Source organism: Peromyscus leucopus, chromosome 18 (genome assembly GCF_004664715.2).
Source record: "Peromyscus leucopus breed LL Stock chromosome 18, UCI_PerLeu_2.1, whole genome shotgun sequence".
NCBI classification, from domain to species: domain Eukaryota; kingdom Metazoa; phylum Chordata; class Mammalia; order Rodentia; family Cricetidae; genus Peromyscus; species Peromyscus leucopus.
The window spans coordinates 13656875-13671630 of NC_051078.1; positions in this window are offsets into that span (position 1 = coordinate 13656875).

Here is a 14756-nt window from a genome sequence, read left to right on the forward strand (position 1 = left end):
TCAGTGTGATGCCTGTCTCCCTCACCGAAGCTGCTGCTTGTCCTGGAGCCAAGCTGATGGGCCTTCCCTTGCTTCTCCTATGAAAAGACCCTGGGGACTCCCCCGCAGACAGCTGTGCTTAAATCCTAGGATAAATACAGAAGAGAGTGTAATGTAAATGCTTACACGTGAGTCGGTAGGCACCTTCTGCCAGATGTTCCATTGTTACCCGGCAGTGTTTTATGTAACCTTACCACTGAGGGAGAATAAAAGCAACTCCCAGGGCACCTTTGAGAAACACAAACGAATCTCAGGACATGCCTGGTTCTACCCCAGCTCCAGTGCTTCTGGGCTGGGAGGGTCTGGATTCAGCAAGTAGACCCCAGCCTCTCAGGGAGGGGGGCGCTGCTGCTCTTCAGACAGGCTTGTTTTTCACTTTTGTGTCTATGCAAAAATAAAATATAAACTACCATGATTCTAGAGGAGCACACAGACCCATCATGATTGTCCTCCCATTGAGACCCTCTCTAGCTGGAAGATTTTTCTCTTTTTGCTGCGCTGATGCACCGTGTAGACCCCCTGGCCTTTGGAATTTCAGAACAAAACACCGTGATTTAAATCTGGGCACTAATAATACAGTCACACATTTTAGATTTTTTTTTTATTCTTGTCTTAGTCATGGACTTTCTGGAACTGATTGTTATATCAATCAAATTTAGCACATCTATTTAAAATACTTTTGAAATGCAAAGAATGTTTTTGCAAATGGTGATTGACAAATGGAATTATTCCATTTCTGTTATGATGCTATGGCAAGTTATCAAAACGTGTTCTCATGGTTACCTTTTGGCCAAGATTACGGACAATGGAGACAACAAAAGTCAGATGGGAAAGAAGGAACAATGGTGTGTGTGTGTGTGTGTGTGTGTGTGTGTGTGTGTGTGTGTGTGAATGAGTGTGAGTATGGGTATGTGTGTGTGCATATGTGCATATATACGTATATGTGCATGTGTGTGCATGTATGTGTATATGTATAGTATTTGTATGTGAGAGTATGTGTGAGTTTGTATGTGTGGTTGTGTGTATGTACATGTGTGCTGGGTATCTCTGTATGTGTGTTTGCTTGCGTGTGTGTACATGAGTGGTGTATTTGTGTGTCCATGAGTGTGTGTCTGTGGTGTGTGTGTGTGTGTGTGTGAATGAGCGTGTATATGTGCATGTATAGTATTTGTGTGTGAGAGTATGTGTGAGTTTGTATGTGTGTGTGGTTGTGTGTATGTACATGTGTGCTTGGTGAGTATCTCTCTGTGTGTGCTTGCTTGCATGTATGTATATGAGTGGTGTATTCGTGTGTCTATGAGTGTGTGTCTGCGGTGTGTGTGTGTGTGTGTGTGTGTGTGTGTGTGCGCGCGTGCGCGCGTTCCTGTATGTGTGCAGAAAACAGAGTTAAGGTAGCCAAAGTCAAGAAGTTTTTACAGTCTGGCTAATCCTCCCAATCTTGACAGGTTCCTAAATGTTATAAGAACCTCATAGCAGTCAGGAAGCAGATCCAGCGCTCAGCTCAGTTTAGTAGGTCTCTGGGAAGCACTTACTATGTGTCTTTTATACCTACCAGGGATTTCATGAGACAGACTGAGGCCGAGGAGCTCTTCATTCTGAGTTGCTTCCTTTGGTGGTCTCCCTCAGGCACTCTTCACAGAAGAGACTTCAAATCCTCTTTGGTTGCTCCTCACATCCAGACCCAAGTTTGGCAGTCCTTCCCAGGCGGGGCTAAGACAGTGTTGTCCAGGTGGGTTTGCGTTTTAATGGCTCTCCTGATTTTATGAGGCAGCGGCTCTCTCACCTAGTCCTTGACTGAGCAGAAGGAACTGATCTGTAGACATAATCCATTCGGATGGTTGGCATAGGATCCCACTCTGGTCAGAGTATGAAGACCCAGAGCCATGGTGTCTTTGGCAGTATATGCAAAGAAAACGGAGCCTCCGGTTATAACAGGCTACATTCATTTAGTGATTTTGGAGCTGAGCTCCCTGGAGCTCACTGTTCATCCGCTGATGGTGCCATTTACCAAGAAGGCCTTTCGAATGCGCTCCCCAACGCCGCTCAGCCATCATCCACGCTGAGGATGAGACTTTGCTCTGTCCTCCTGTTCAGTGCTCGCTCACTGCGCTCCTGTAACCTGAGCATCCCCATTCCAAGGAGCCAATGCAGGTTCAGCAAGGCAAACAGCTTGCCCAGGGTTGAACAGCTGGCAAGACTTACTTCCTCTTCTTCTGCATAGCTCTGACCTCCTTAGCACACATCCACTCTTGGCCTGTGACATGTCTTAGAAAGAGCTCCGGATTCAAACCTGTATCTTCAGCGTGCTCATTCACCAGGATCCCAAACACCCAAGTTGTCTCTGCTCCTTGTGGCCTGTCAGAGCGCCTGTTTTAAGGGGCTCATTAGTCATACATTTGCTATTCCCCCCCCCCCACTTTACACCTCCAGAGGTAGCTAGGAAACCCAGTAAATCTCATGGGTGGAGACGCAAGTATTTATGAACACATAGAAGACCGAGGAATACCTACATGGACATAAACATAGAACTAAGAACACTAGAAACAGCAGAAGCTTGCCCTTTATCTAAACACAGCGAGTAAACACCAAGACTTAAGGGTTCTTCATTCTGTCTCTTACTTAACATGTGACTTTGGGCCAGTTATTAATGTCTCCATGCTTTGGTTTTTCTTACAAAAAGGGACTTTTACAACCAACACAAAACCAATTAATTCACAACAGGTCCCAATGTCTATTAAGTGCTCCAAATGATTAGCCATTTTTAGGTCCCAAAGTTAATACTGAAGCTTAGCAACTTCCTTTAATAGCAACGACTATAATCAAATGACCACCATAGCCATATTTTTATGTTTTACTGGCAGGCTTCACTAAAATTAAAAAATTACCAGTAAAAATATTTTTAAAAAAAATCAACAGTCATCACTATTATTCACCAGTCTAGTTTCCCTCTTTTTTTTTTTTGGCTTGTTTTGGTTTTTGTGAGAAAGGTTCTCTCTACATAGCCTAACACACTATGTTGACCAGGCTGGCCTCAAGCTCACAGAGATCTGCCTGAGTCTCCTTAGCTTTAATAACGAGCCACGGAGGCTCCAAAAGCTTAAGTGGTCTCAGCATTCATTACCGAACAACCTTGGCACTTTTCCAGGATGACGGGAAGTGACTGGTTGATGACGGGACTCAGGTAAGTCTGGAAATAAAGCCGGTAACTGAGTTCAGACCCTTTGGTTTCGGTTCTCTGGTGAGGAGTACACAGACAGACGCACCCCTCCCTGCACAGTTCTTTGGGAATGGGATCACGGACAGCTCCGCCCTCAGCCCCGCCCCCAGCAGCAGCCAGTTGACAATATTGACTTATGCAACCACCACACTATCAACCTTTCCCATTTGGCCCAGGGGAAGCCTGGGAGCATGGGATGAAAGAGAAAGGAGCTTAGGCTGAGCCCATGGTACTGCAGACCTAGCCAAAGGGGTGCCTTGGTGGATGTGGGGGTGGGGTGCGGCTGGCAAAGCCCTGGCACAGGGTTGTGTTCTTCTCTCCAGGTGAGCTTCCAGCCCCACTCAGAGACTGCTGGTTTTAGGGCCAGCGCAAGCCAGCTGGCTAAAGCCAGTGCTACTGGAATTTCTGTTGCCCAGGACATAAGGAATTGGGTTACTCCGGCCTGGGGGTGGGTGGGTCAGTGGTTAAGCAGCTGACCCTCCTTCCTCACGAGGCAGCTCTCTGTTTCAACTGGATTAAAAACCTTTGTCTTCAGAGAATTCTCTGGCTCTGGGCTTTTTGTGCTTTTGATTGGAGCCGCCTCTCCCTGGTCCTCGAATTTCAGGTAAGGCAGCTGGTGTGTAACTAAGGGATAAGCGCAGAGGGAAACGCAAACCTTCCATTACTTATGGGAAGCCAGGTAGGTAGGTCCGGGCCCATAAACAGCAAAGAAGTACAAAATGAATCGAAGAAGAGAGAACGTGAACGATTATGACTCCCAAGAGACTGCTCCCCATGTTTAGAAAGCACGAACCAACCGCTCAACATCCCGTCGCTTTGTATTTGCCGTTTTATTTAGAACACACGTTTATGGTTATGGGTAGCCACCGAAGAGCTGCGTCCCTTAAACAGCTAGCCTCTTGTTGGAAGTGTTCTTCTCCGAGGGCAAAGCGTCTTGGTGTTATTACCCAAGTCCCTCGTCCAGTCAGACTGCCGGCGATACCGCAGCCTTTGTGTGCAGAAACCCAGAAACACCGAACATTGTCCTTCCGAGTCATCCTAGCCCTGGGGGATTTGCTGGCCTAGATACAGTGTTTCTGGATTACAGGGGATCGAGGGCTCCCAATTGCAGGGTGTGTAAGGAAAAAAAAAATGCTGAGACTTTTTGCTTTTAGCCAGGGAGCGTGGAGTTAGTCTCCAGCGAACTGATTTGGCTACACACGGACAAAAACCAGGGTAGAAGAATAATTATTAGAACAATACATACACACGGTTTCGGGGCTAGCAAGCTCACGCCCAAGCAATCGTTCACGCATGCACAGCTTCTGTCTTTCACAGACAGCCACCTTCCACTGTTCTCACTAATGATTCTTGCACTGGGTCCACACTTTCACAATAACATGCACGTGCTGTGGTCTACCAATTATAGAGGAGGCTGTGCGTAGTCTTACTCCCACCCCATCCTCCACAATATCTACAGAAAATTCTGCAACAACTCATATTTTGCTTTTTTTTTTTTTTTTTTTGCTATTATCTATTATGGTTAAGCAGTTTGTATTTTTGTAAATGTTTGTTTTTACTGTTGTCGTCGCTTTTTCTGTTTGTAGCTGTTGGGACACTGTCATGAGTTGTAGCTAATGTTTAGGTTCATGATCAGAAGTCGCCGAGTGCTTTGGTCAATGGGTATCTCCATTCTCTACATCTCGTCTGGAAACGTGTTCATGCAGCTTGGTTCCCTGAGGTGCCTGTCCAATTCGAAAAATGTGAGGCCCTTCCAGAGTCCAGATTTTTAAGGAGGAATTGGTAATAGCAAGAAGAGAAAGCATGCTTGGTGAGAGATCGAATGGGTAAAGGAGCTTGCTATTGAGCTTCGGGACTTGAATTCTGTCCACAGAACCCGCTTAGTGGGAGAGGAGAACCAACTCCGAAACGTTGTCCACTGACTTCCACATGGGCACTGTGGCATGTGTACATCCACGTGAACACACACACACACACACACACACACACACACACACACACGACAGAAATAACTTTCAAGCTATTTACAGTCCTTGGACTCTGGGACTCTCTTTTAGGCTTGTTAGTGGCATTTAATCTAACCAACCATGAATTGAGAATTTCTTCCTAAAACTTTCAACCTGAGAGGTATAATTTTAAGAAGGAAAACAACAACAACAACAACAACAACAAAAAACCCCCAAACAAAACAAAACAACAACAACAAAAAACCAGTTGACTATTGGTGCAATGAATATGGTTGTAGACAGAGTTTTCCGTCCATAAGGCAAATGGAGATACTGTGTAGAGCATCTCCCAGTGAAAGCATCGTCCACAGAGGATCTTCAGGTAAAAGCCCTGCCCATGAGTGGTCAGTGCTGTTCTTCAGAGACCATCCCAGCAAGCTGCATCATGGGTACTAGGCCCACTTAGCAGGTGCATCCTTAAACCTGGAGCTGGCTGACTCGGTGCATCAACCATCTGATGCATGGACCTTGCTCTTACCATTCTTAGCTCTGCACCTAAGTTTTCTAAAAAAGCTTCCTACATTGCTCTGGCTCTCTATTTAGAGTTTCCTGTGGGGATCAAACATGGACGGCTATAAGCAGCCCGGTCCACCTGGCAGATTCGGCTTTTAATGCAAATGAGTGGATCTTCCATGTGCACACCAGTTATTCGAGAGGTGGCTTTGTATAAGCCTGACCACCAGAGATCTAGTGTCCCAGCCACTACACGAATAAAATTAAGTCAAATTATTCTACAAATTTGAGGTGGTCCAACTAATTTACTTCCCTTTGCCCTTGTAAGCCTGTCCCTGTCATCTTCAGAGTTCAGGGCAAGAGGACAAATGGGAAATCTTAGGCCCGTGTCTCCGCCGTCTTTCCTTTCCGCCAAGGAGTCTTCCTTGCACATCAGGACAGATGTGAGAGTACATGAGGGTTCCAACCCACAAAGTCTCTTAGGACTAAAGGGGTGCATGACTTCCTTTGGGGAGAAAAGCCAAATGGGATCAAGGCGAATCTGATGTTAGCTCGGAGACCATTTGGTGGTGATGGTCTGGAGGACAGGGCTTGACTTTGGGTGGGAAGATGGCCTTTGTATGTGGCCTTCTCAGTCTCTGGAGAGGGGTTTGGCTGGAGGAAAGCCACAGTGGGGCCCAGGCAGGAGACCTGGTTGCCCAATGCTACTTACTCCTGATGCTGCCCACTTAATCATCCTTTCCTCCATCTAAGACCCTACAAGAGCGATGACCACCTCTTCTGGTGAAATTGCCATCTCAGTCCTTCAAAACTCTAATCATTTCTAACAGAATGTATTTAGCCGAATCGTGGTCTAATGGGAATTTGATGGACGCCTCTGGGCTATGCGCAAAGTGATATCTTGTCTGAAATTACCCCTTCAGAATTAGAAATAACTCCGGAGAGCTCTTCTAATATTTATATAGGTTCCTCGGATGGCAGTTGGGGGTCATAGCCTCGTTTGTTTTAATTACATGGCCAAGGACACAAAAGACATTACTTAACCACAAATGGAAATTCTATAATCTGAATGAACCTGAGCCACTTGGCCCAGGAAAAATAGCACAGAGTGTCAGCAAATGACATTCAAATAGTTTAGAATAATCTAATCTTCCAGAGTTCTGTGTTTGACTGATGGGAATGAGAATTGGAAAGGAACAAAGTGGGACCCACTTTCTTATAAATGTGCTTCAGGGCAGAATGGTTGCGGAAGGGATCATATTTTGTTCCAAGAGATTTCCCTGAACAAATACTCCATCTGACCTTGTTTACAGAACAATGCTGTAGAGCTGGATAACTGTAGAGGAGGGTAGATTTTAATTTACTTGTCAAGCTGGTCTATCATCCAGGTTATACTCCAAGGAGAGGAAGAGAAAAACATAAAACATAATGTAACACAGCAATTTCATGCTGTCCCCTGATAGAAGATGCCTTAAATGGATGGAGAGAGGCTTTGTCCAGCAACTGATGGAAACATATGCAGAGAACCACACATAAACATTAGGGGAAGCTCCAGGAATCCTGTGGAAGAGGGGAAGGATTGTAGGGGTCAAAAGGGACAAGGTCATCACAAGAAAACTCACTAACTTGGGCTCTTAGGGGCTCATAGAAATGGACCCTACAACCAGAGAGCCTGCATGGGACTGACCTAGGTATTCTGCATGTACATTACAGTTGTGTAGCTTGGTCTTCTTGTGGGTGATAGGAATTCCAACCAATGCCTCCATGATCGTCCATGCCCTGGCGGGACACTTAGTCATTTCTGCCTAGTCATTTCCAGGTCATATGTTCTAAGTAACCCGTGTGCTGCATGGTCACGTAAATCGTGCTTGGCGTGACCATGTGATCTATGCGCATGCATGCATGCATGCACAGAGTAGCCACATGGGCCTGTGTGCGCATGCTGAGGGTGGTCCTTAAAAGGTTGACCCCGCCGGGCGTGGTGGCGCACGCCTTTAATCCCAGCACTTGGGAGGCAGAGGCAGGCGGATCTTTGTGAGTTCGAGGCCAGCCTGGGCTACCAAGTGAGCTCCAGGAAAAAGGCGCAAAGCTACACAGAGAAATCCTGTCTCGAAAAAACCAAAAAAAAAAAAAAAAAAAGGTTGACCCCATGTCCCCCCCACACCCCTTCCCTCACGTGTCCTTTCAGCAGGCCTGAACACATCTATCCCTTCTCCCTTCCTCAATAAAACTCTTGTTAGTGGGTCCTGTTGTGTTTCATGATTTTTCCTTGCAAGGTAAGAGCGCCACTAAATACCATCAGTGGGACTCCTAACCGTGGGAGCAGCGGCTGTCAATGACTGCTTTACCTGCTTTGGGGACCCTGTCCTCCTACTGGGTTGCCTTGCTCAGCCTCAATAGACGAGGAGGTGCCTACTCTCGCTGCATCTTGATTAAACCACGGCTGGTTGATATCCATGGGAGGCCTGCCCTTTTCTGAAGAGAAAAGGAGGCATGGAATGGGAAGTGGGGGGAAGGGACTGGGAGGAGAGAAGGGAGGGAAAATTGTGGTCCAGATGTTAAAAAAAAAAATAATTAAAAAAAATGAAATGCATGGGAAATCTGTGTTGTGAAAATCCTAGATGGGATAAAAGACCATCCTTTCTCCATAATATTCAGATGGCTGAGGAGGTGTGGTCAGAGAGAAGACTGGCTTTTCAGCTGTTCATTTGATTCTATGTCAATTATTTATTTGGCAAAATCTGAGCACCCACTTAACAGATTATAAGTCATTGTTCAATGAGCCCACTTCTATTGATTCTTCGCCATGACCTCCTTTCTAGTCTTTTCCTCAGTCCCTGCCTTTAACCTCATCCTCCAGGAGGTAAGACGATGGTTCACCACACAGGCAGTGTAAATGTCAGGAAGTCACTTCACATCTCTGAGTCTTGGTTTCTTCGTCTGTAAAATAGGAACACTATCAATGCCTACACATCAGTAAACGTGAAATATAAATTATGTAAAAATAGGGCAGTGGTAGAATGCTTCCCTAGACTACTCAAGGCTCTAGCATAGTACACACACACACACACACACACACAAAACAAACCAAGCCTAACAAAATTTACCCACTCAGACAATTGCTTCATGAGCTGCTGAAGAGAATGTAGAAATTGCCACTACAAAAAGAAGCTAGAAATGAATCTAGTTTGATATTTGATATGAAATCCTTTCCAAGGACTTACACTTCTTGAGCATGAAAAAAAATCCACCAGCATTTATTGAACACATGTTACATGAAGTTATAATTTGAATGTGCAATATCCTGGCAAGTGTGTGTGTGTTTTGTGTGTGTGTGTGTGTGTGTGTGTGTGTGTGTGTGTGTGTGTGTGTGTGGTGGCGGTGGTTCAGTGCTTGGGACTCTGCAAAAGACAGATTAATGGGAGGGGAAAACTATTTATTTTATATGCATATGTGGGCTGGCTAGTTTTATCTTAACTTGACACAGGCTAGAGTCATCTGAGAGGAGGGAACCTTAACTGAGGAAATGCCTGCATAAGATCAAGCTGTAGTCAAACTTGTAGGGCATAATCTTAATTAGTGATTGACGTGGATGGCCCACACCATTGTAGATGCTACCACCCCTGGGTTAGTGAGTCCTGGGTTCTATAAGAAAGCAGACTGAGCAAGCCATGATGAGCAAGCCAGTAAAGAGCACCCCTCCATGGCCTCTGCATTAGCTCCTGCCTCCGGGTTCCTGCCCTGCTTGAGTTTCTGTCCTGATTTCCTTCAATGGTGGACTATGATGAGGAAGTGTAAGCCAAACAAACCATTTCCTCCCAAGTTGTTTTTGGTCATGGTATTTAGTTGCAGCAATAGAAAACACTAACTAAGACAAGTTGGTACCAGTATGGTGGGGTATTGTTGTGACAGTCCTGACCATGTTTGGGGGAAGACTGTAGAAGGACTTTGGAACTTTGGGTTAGAAGAGCCATTGAGTCTTAAGAGCTCTGTGAGATATTCTGTGGGACCTTGGAAGATAAGAATGTTGAGAGCAGTGCAGAGGATGGAGACCCGGCTTATGAAATTTCAGAGGAAAGTTTAAAGACCCTACCAAGACCATTTGCTATTTTGAATTAAGATTCTGTGCTTCTGGTTAGCCGGGGCTGAAGAATCAGCTGTGATGAACAAGACACCAGAACTACTAAAGTGAAACCTTTGTGTTACTGGGACAATTGATGCTGGTCAGCTGGAGCTAATAAATTAGCAGTAATTAAGAAGAGACCAGCATCAATGAGGGGAAATCTTCTGGGAAGTATTTCCTGAGAGCACAGAGAAGCTGTGCTCCAGAGGTAGTCAAGGTTGTACCTCCTATTGGCAGCTGGACTTGGTAATGTATGAGAGTCACCCATGTGGTATCAGTTTAGAAGGCATGAAGGGGTCATGGAGAGCATCTGAGGCTTGACACTGTGAGAGATTGGGAGAGGTCATTGGTGAAGGTATAACCTTAGTTGGAGTTTAAGGCCCAGGACTGGAGGGGTCATGAAGAGAAGTTGAGGCTTGGCACCATGAAGAGACCCTATGAGAGGCTATTGTGAAAATGCAGCCCAGTTGCAGCAGAGACCCCAGCATTTTGGAGACGCCAGTACCATAGGAAGACCACCAAGAACAGCAGCAGCAGTGGAGTAGAGCCAGCTGGAGCCTAGAAGATTAACTATGGTTGCTGCAGATGGCAGAGCCAGAATAGTGACCCAAGCCCTTTGGGGGACTCCAGAAAATTGTGAGTAGATCCCAGCCACTGGAGGAATTTTGTTTTTCTTTATTTGATTTCAACTGTACCCTGATTTTTTTCCCCCTTGAAGTAAGAAAGTATTTTACTGAAGCCCACAGTTGAAAGACTTTGAATTTTCAAAGACTTGAGGATTTTAAAAGTGGTTGGCTATTTTAAAGGGACTGAAATTTTAATGCGTTTGAATTTGTAAAGACTGTGGGACTTTTGAAGTTTTTTTTTTTTTTTTGAGATCTTGAGGATGAATAAAACAGGAAAGATTGTGGCTTAATCGTGATGTTTGTGTGTCCAGTTGACAGGGGGTCAGTTGTGCTGGCTGGTTTTGTGTGTCAACTTGACACAAGCTAGAGTCATCAGAGAGGAAGGAGCCTCAGTTGAGGAAATGCCTCCAAGAGATCCAGCTGTAGGCTTTTCCTCAACTAGTGATCAATGGGGGAGGGCCCAGCCCATTGTGGATGGTGCCATCTCTGGGCTAGTTGTTTGTTTGTTTGTTTGTTTGTTTTTTAAACATCCTGGTCATAGTTTCCCCTCTCCCTTCTCCTCGCAGTCCCTCCCCTCTTCCCCGCTTCCCCCCCCCCCCCCGTTCCCACCCCCTAACACACTCCTCCATTTCTGTTCAGGGAAGGGCAGGTCTCCCATGAGTATCAACAAAACATGGCATGTCAAGTTACAGTCAGACTAAACACCTCCCCTTGTATTTAGGCTGGGCAAGGCAACCGGAATGAGGAGTAGGGTCCCCCAAAGCCAGTAAAAGCAATGTAGATAGCCCTGTTCCCAGTGTTAGGAGTCCACACAAGAGGAGCAAGCTGCAGAACTGTAACATATCCGCTGAGTGCCTGGGTCAGACCCATGCAGGCTTTGAATTGTCATTTTTTTTTTTTAAAAAAAAAAATTTAATTTTAATTTTATTTTTAAATTTATTTACTGGTCCTGGGTTCTATAAGAAAGCAGGCTGAGCAAGCTATGAGGAGCAAGCCAGTAAGCAGCTCCCCTCCATGACCTCTGCATCAGCTCCTGCCTTCAAGTTCCCGCCCTGTTTGAGTTCCTGTCCTGACTTCCTTCAATAATGAACAGTAGTGTGGAAGTATAAGCTGAATAAACCCTTTCCTCCCCAACTTCCTTTTCGGTCATGATGTTTGGTTGCAGCAATAGAAACCCTCACTAAGACACTCCCACAGGCTAATATTTTGGATCCTTGGTTCCCAGTTGGGGGTGCTCTTTGGGGGAATTATGGAAACCTTGAGAGGTGGGGCCAAGCAGGAAGAAGAAGCTTACCTAGGGATGAGTCTTTGAGGGCATATGTCTCTACTTCTCTCTCCTCTTCTCTCCCCTCCCCACCTACTGGCCAGAATCCTAACTGAGCTGTCCTGCCATGCCTTCCAGGCACTGAGTCCTTTGAAACCACCAGTAATATAGACCTTTCTTTTTTGAGTTGTTTCTGTCGGGTATTTTGTTACAGCAGTGGAAAGGTAACTGTGACTCATCTATACATGAACTCTTTGTGGACCGATGCCTGATCGAAAAGATTCAGTTCGTTCCAAAGCGGAGGAGGCACACAGAAGCCAGAGTAGCTTGAGGCAGGGCCAAGGCATGAAGGTGAGTTCAGACTGCTGATCCTCAACGCTCTAATGCTGTGATACAAGAGAGCACTGGGCTGTGGCTCAGGGGCAGGATGCTTGGCGGCCATCTGCAGGGACCAGCTTCAATCCCGCATACTGGGGGAGCAGCAGGCAATTGCTGTGCTGTTTCCACACAAAACTCCTTCCCTCAGAGGATACAGGCTCAGCTGCTCCTCACAGGAAGCCTCGGTTAGCAATGACATCCTAGATAGGGCTGCCCAGCGGGTGGCCCTGTTGCAGCTGTTGCCAGGGGAAGGAGAAGCCAAGATGGCGGAAGTCAGGGGTGAGACAGCATGAGACACCAAGCCCTAAGGGTGCTGTTCAGGCACCCTGATCAGGCCGATTCCAGGTTTTCTTGTCAAGCAGAACACAACGTGCCCGTTTGCCCTCACCACTTTGGACGTTATGGTTTTTGTTTCTGTCATTTACATCCTCCGCCCCAAATACCCTTGCCTCTCTCCCTCATTTCTTACAAAGCGCTCCGTCGGCTTGTCTCTTAGGACCCTTACCAGTTAGTTATGTCTCGGACCATCGAGTGTCTAGAGGCTCTGTAGCCAAAAGGCTAGGCTGCCGTCCTGGCTGCGACACCTACCAGCACGGTTATATTGGCTCTAATGGCATCTAAACAGCCTTAGACAAGGATGTGGGCCTGGGCTCTTTTCCCTTTGTACCGCTCGTCTTGGTAGCCAGGTGTCCCAGCCCGCAAGCCCGCTGTTGGAGCTCTCTTGGATTTCAAACATTGTCATGCTGTTGCCTGCAACACCCACCAGGGAACTGATATTTCCTGCCCCCCCTTCTACATCCAGTCCCGTGTCCCTGAAAGCACGCTGCGATCCAGACTTCCTGCATCTTTCCCATCTGCTGATTCCTGATCAGAGTTCTGACAAAACCGTAACCCCAGTGACCGATGCCTCCAGCCTGGAATCTAGACAAAGCTGGTGCTTGAAGTGTAATAGGGCTGCTCCAACGGCTTCCCCTGGCCGACAACAACTGATGCTACAGAATGGCACAAGATAACCCTTCCGTCCCTTCTGTAGACTTCCGCTGTCCTCCCTTTTCTTCCCCGAGAGCCAATCCAACGGGTTAACTGATGACAAACCTCGCCATTCAAATAAACACGCTCTGCAAGAATATCGCATCCAGATGTTCATCTAAGATGTTGTCCTCTAGCAAGCAGGAAAATAAAGCAATATGATTTAATAGAGTCAAGATGTATATAAGCAGGGAACACAGGATCAAAGGCTTGTAGACAATGGCCTGGGTTATGATTCCATTTATGTCACTTAATAAATATATGGCCTTAGGCAATTGCATAGTTTCTCAGTGTTCCGTTCTGCAAAATATGATTGATAATAAACCACTCAATCACCCTGAGCTATGGTGATGACCAAGCTGGCTGGGGCAGGGCTGCCTTGCAACCTAGATAAGTACTCTTTCTATTACTGTCGTTAGCAAGTGACCTGGGGTGTGAAATCTGATGTCTTCGGGGCAGTTTTACACAACACTGGTAAAGGTTGAAACTGAATGTAAATGAGAGTCCCAGGCAGAATTCTCTAGGAACAGACTTCGTTTACTTTGTGAACAAAATAAGATCTGAATATATGAATTCTTTCCCTTCTAATCTCATGTTTAAAGCTGACAACTGTAAGTAGATTAGGTAACAATAATGTGATGTGACTACATTAATATAATACTTTTGATGGAAAAAATGAAATAGACCCTACAATCAAGTAGAAAAGCAAATGAGGGTATTGAACAAGGGAAATCCACACTTGGGGCCAGGTAAACGTTCTTTAGACTTGCATATAGGACTTATATTCATTGTGCTCCGGTCAGCATTGGGCTTCCCTTTTTTAATAGGGTTCAGAATTACTCAGACTCCTTACTATAGTATGAAACGAGGGTCTCAGGAACTAATGAATTGGTCTCCTTAAATCAGATGAATTCCAGAGGCTTGCCTGTAGGTGGTCATTAGGTTGACATTAGTGTAGATTTTAATCTGCCTCACTGATTTTATTTAGTCAACAAATATTTCTTGAATCCTTCTTAAGTGCCCACTGTCACATGCCCAAAGGAAACCCCACTTGATCCCATATGCAAAAGCAAACTGGACTCAACTGATGACACCTTAAAATCAACCAGAGACTCCCAACCACGGGTCCCCAAACTCCATCATGTAGAATTCTTTGCTAGCAGAGACTCCCAACTACGGGTCCCCAAACACCATCGTGTAGAATTCTTTACTAGCAGAGACTCCCAAGCCTGGGTCCCCAAACAGCATCATGTAGATAAGAGCTTGAATATGATGGCCATGATTCATCTTTGGGAGTCTGGAGTAATAAGCACAAGGAGATGCTGTCCCCACAAGCAGCAGCCCAGAGGCCCAGAGACTATGGACTTGATAACACAAAACTCAGAAGGAACTAGGACAAACTAGAGATTAGGACCTTCTCCAGGTTCTGGGTCCCAGGAACTCTTCCGTCTGGTTTTATCCTTGAAGATTCGGGTTTACTAATGACTAAAACAGAACGTTCCCCCATCCATGTGGAACTGGGAGGAGCTTAAGGAAAAATGACATAGAAAGAAGTGAGGGGAGGCAGTGAGAGTGCCCTGGGGGTGCCCCGCCCTTGGGTGTGGGGCTGGAGGAGAAGATG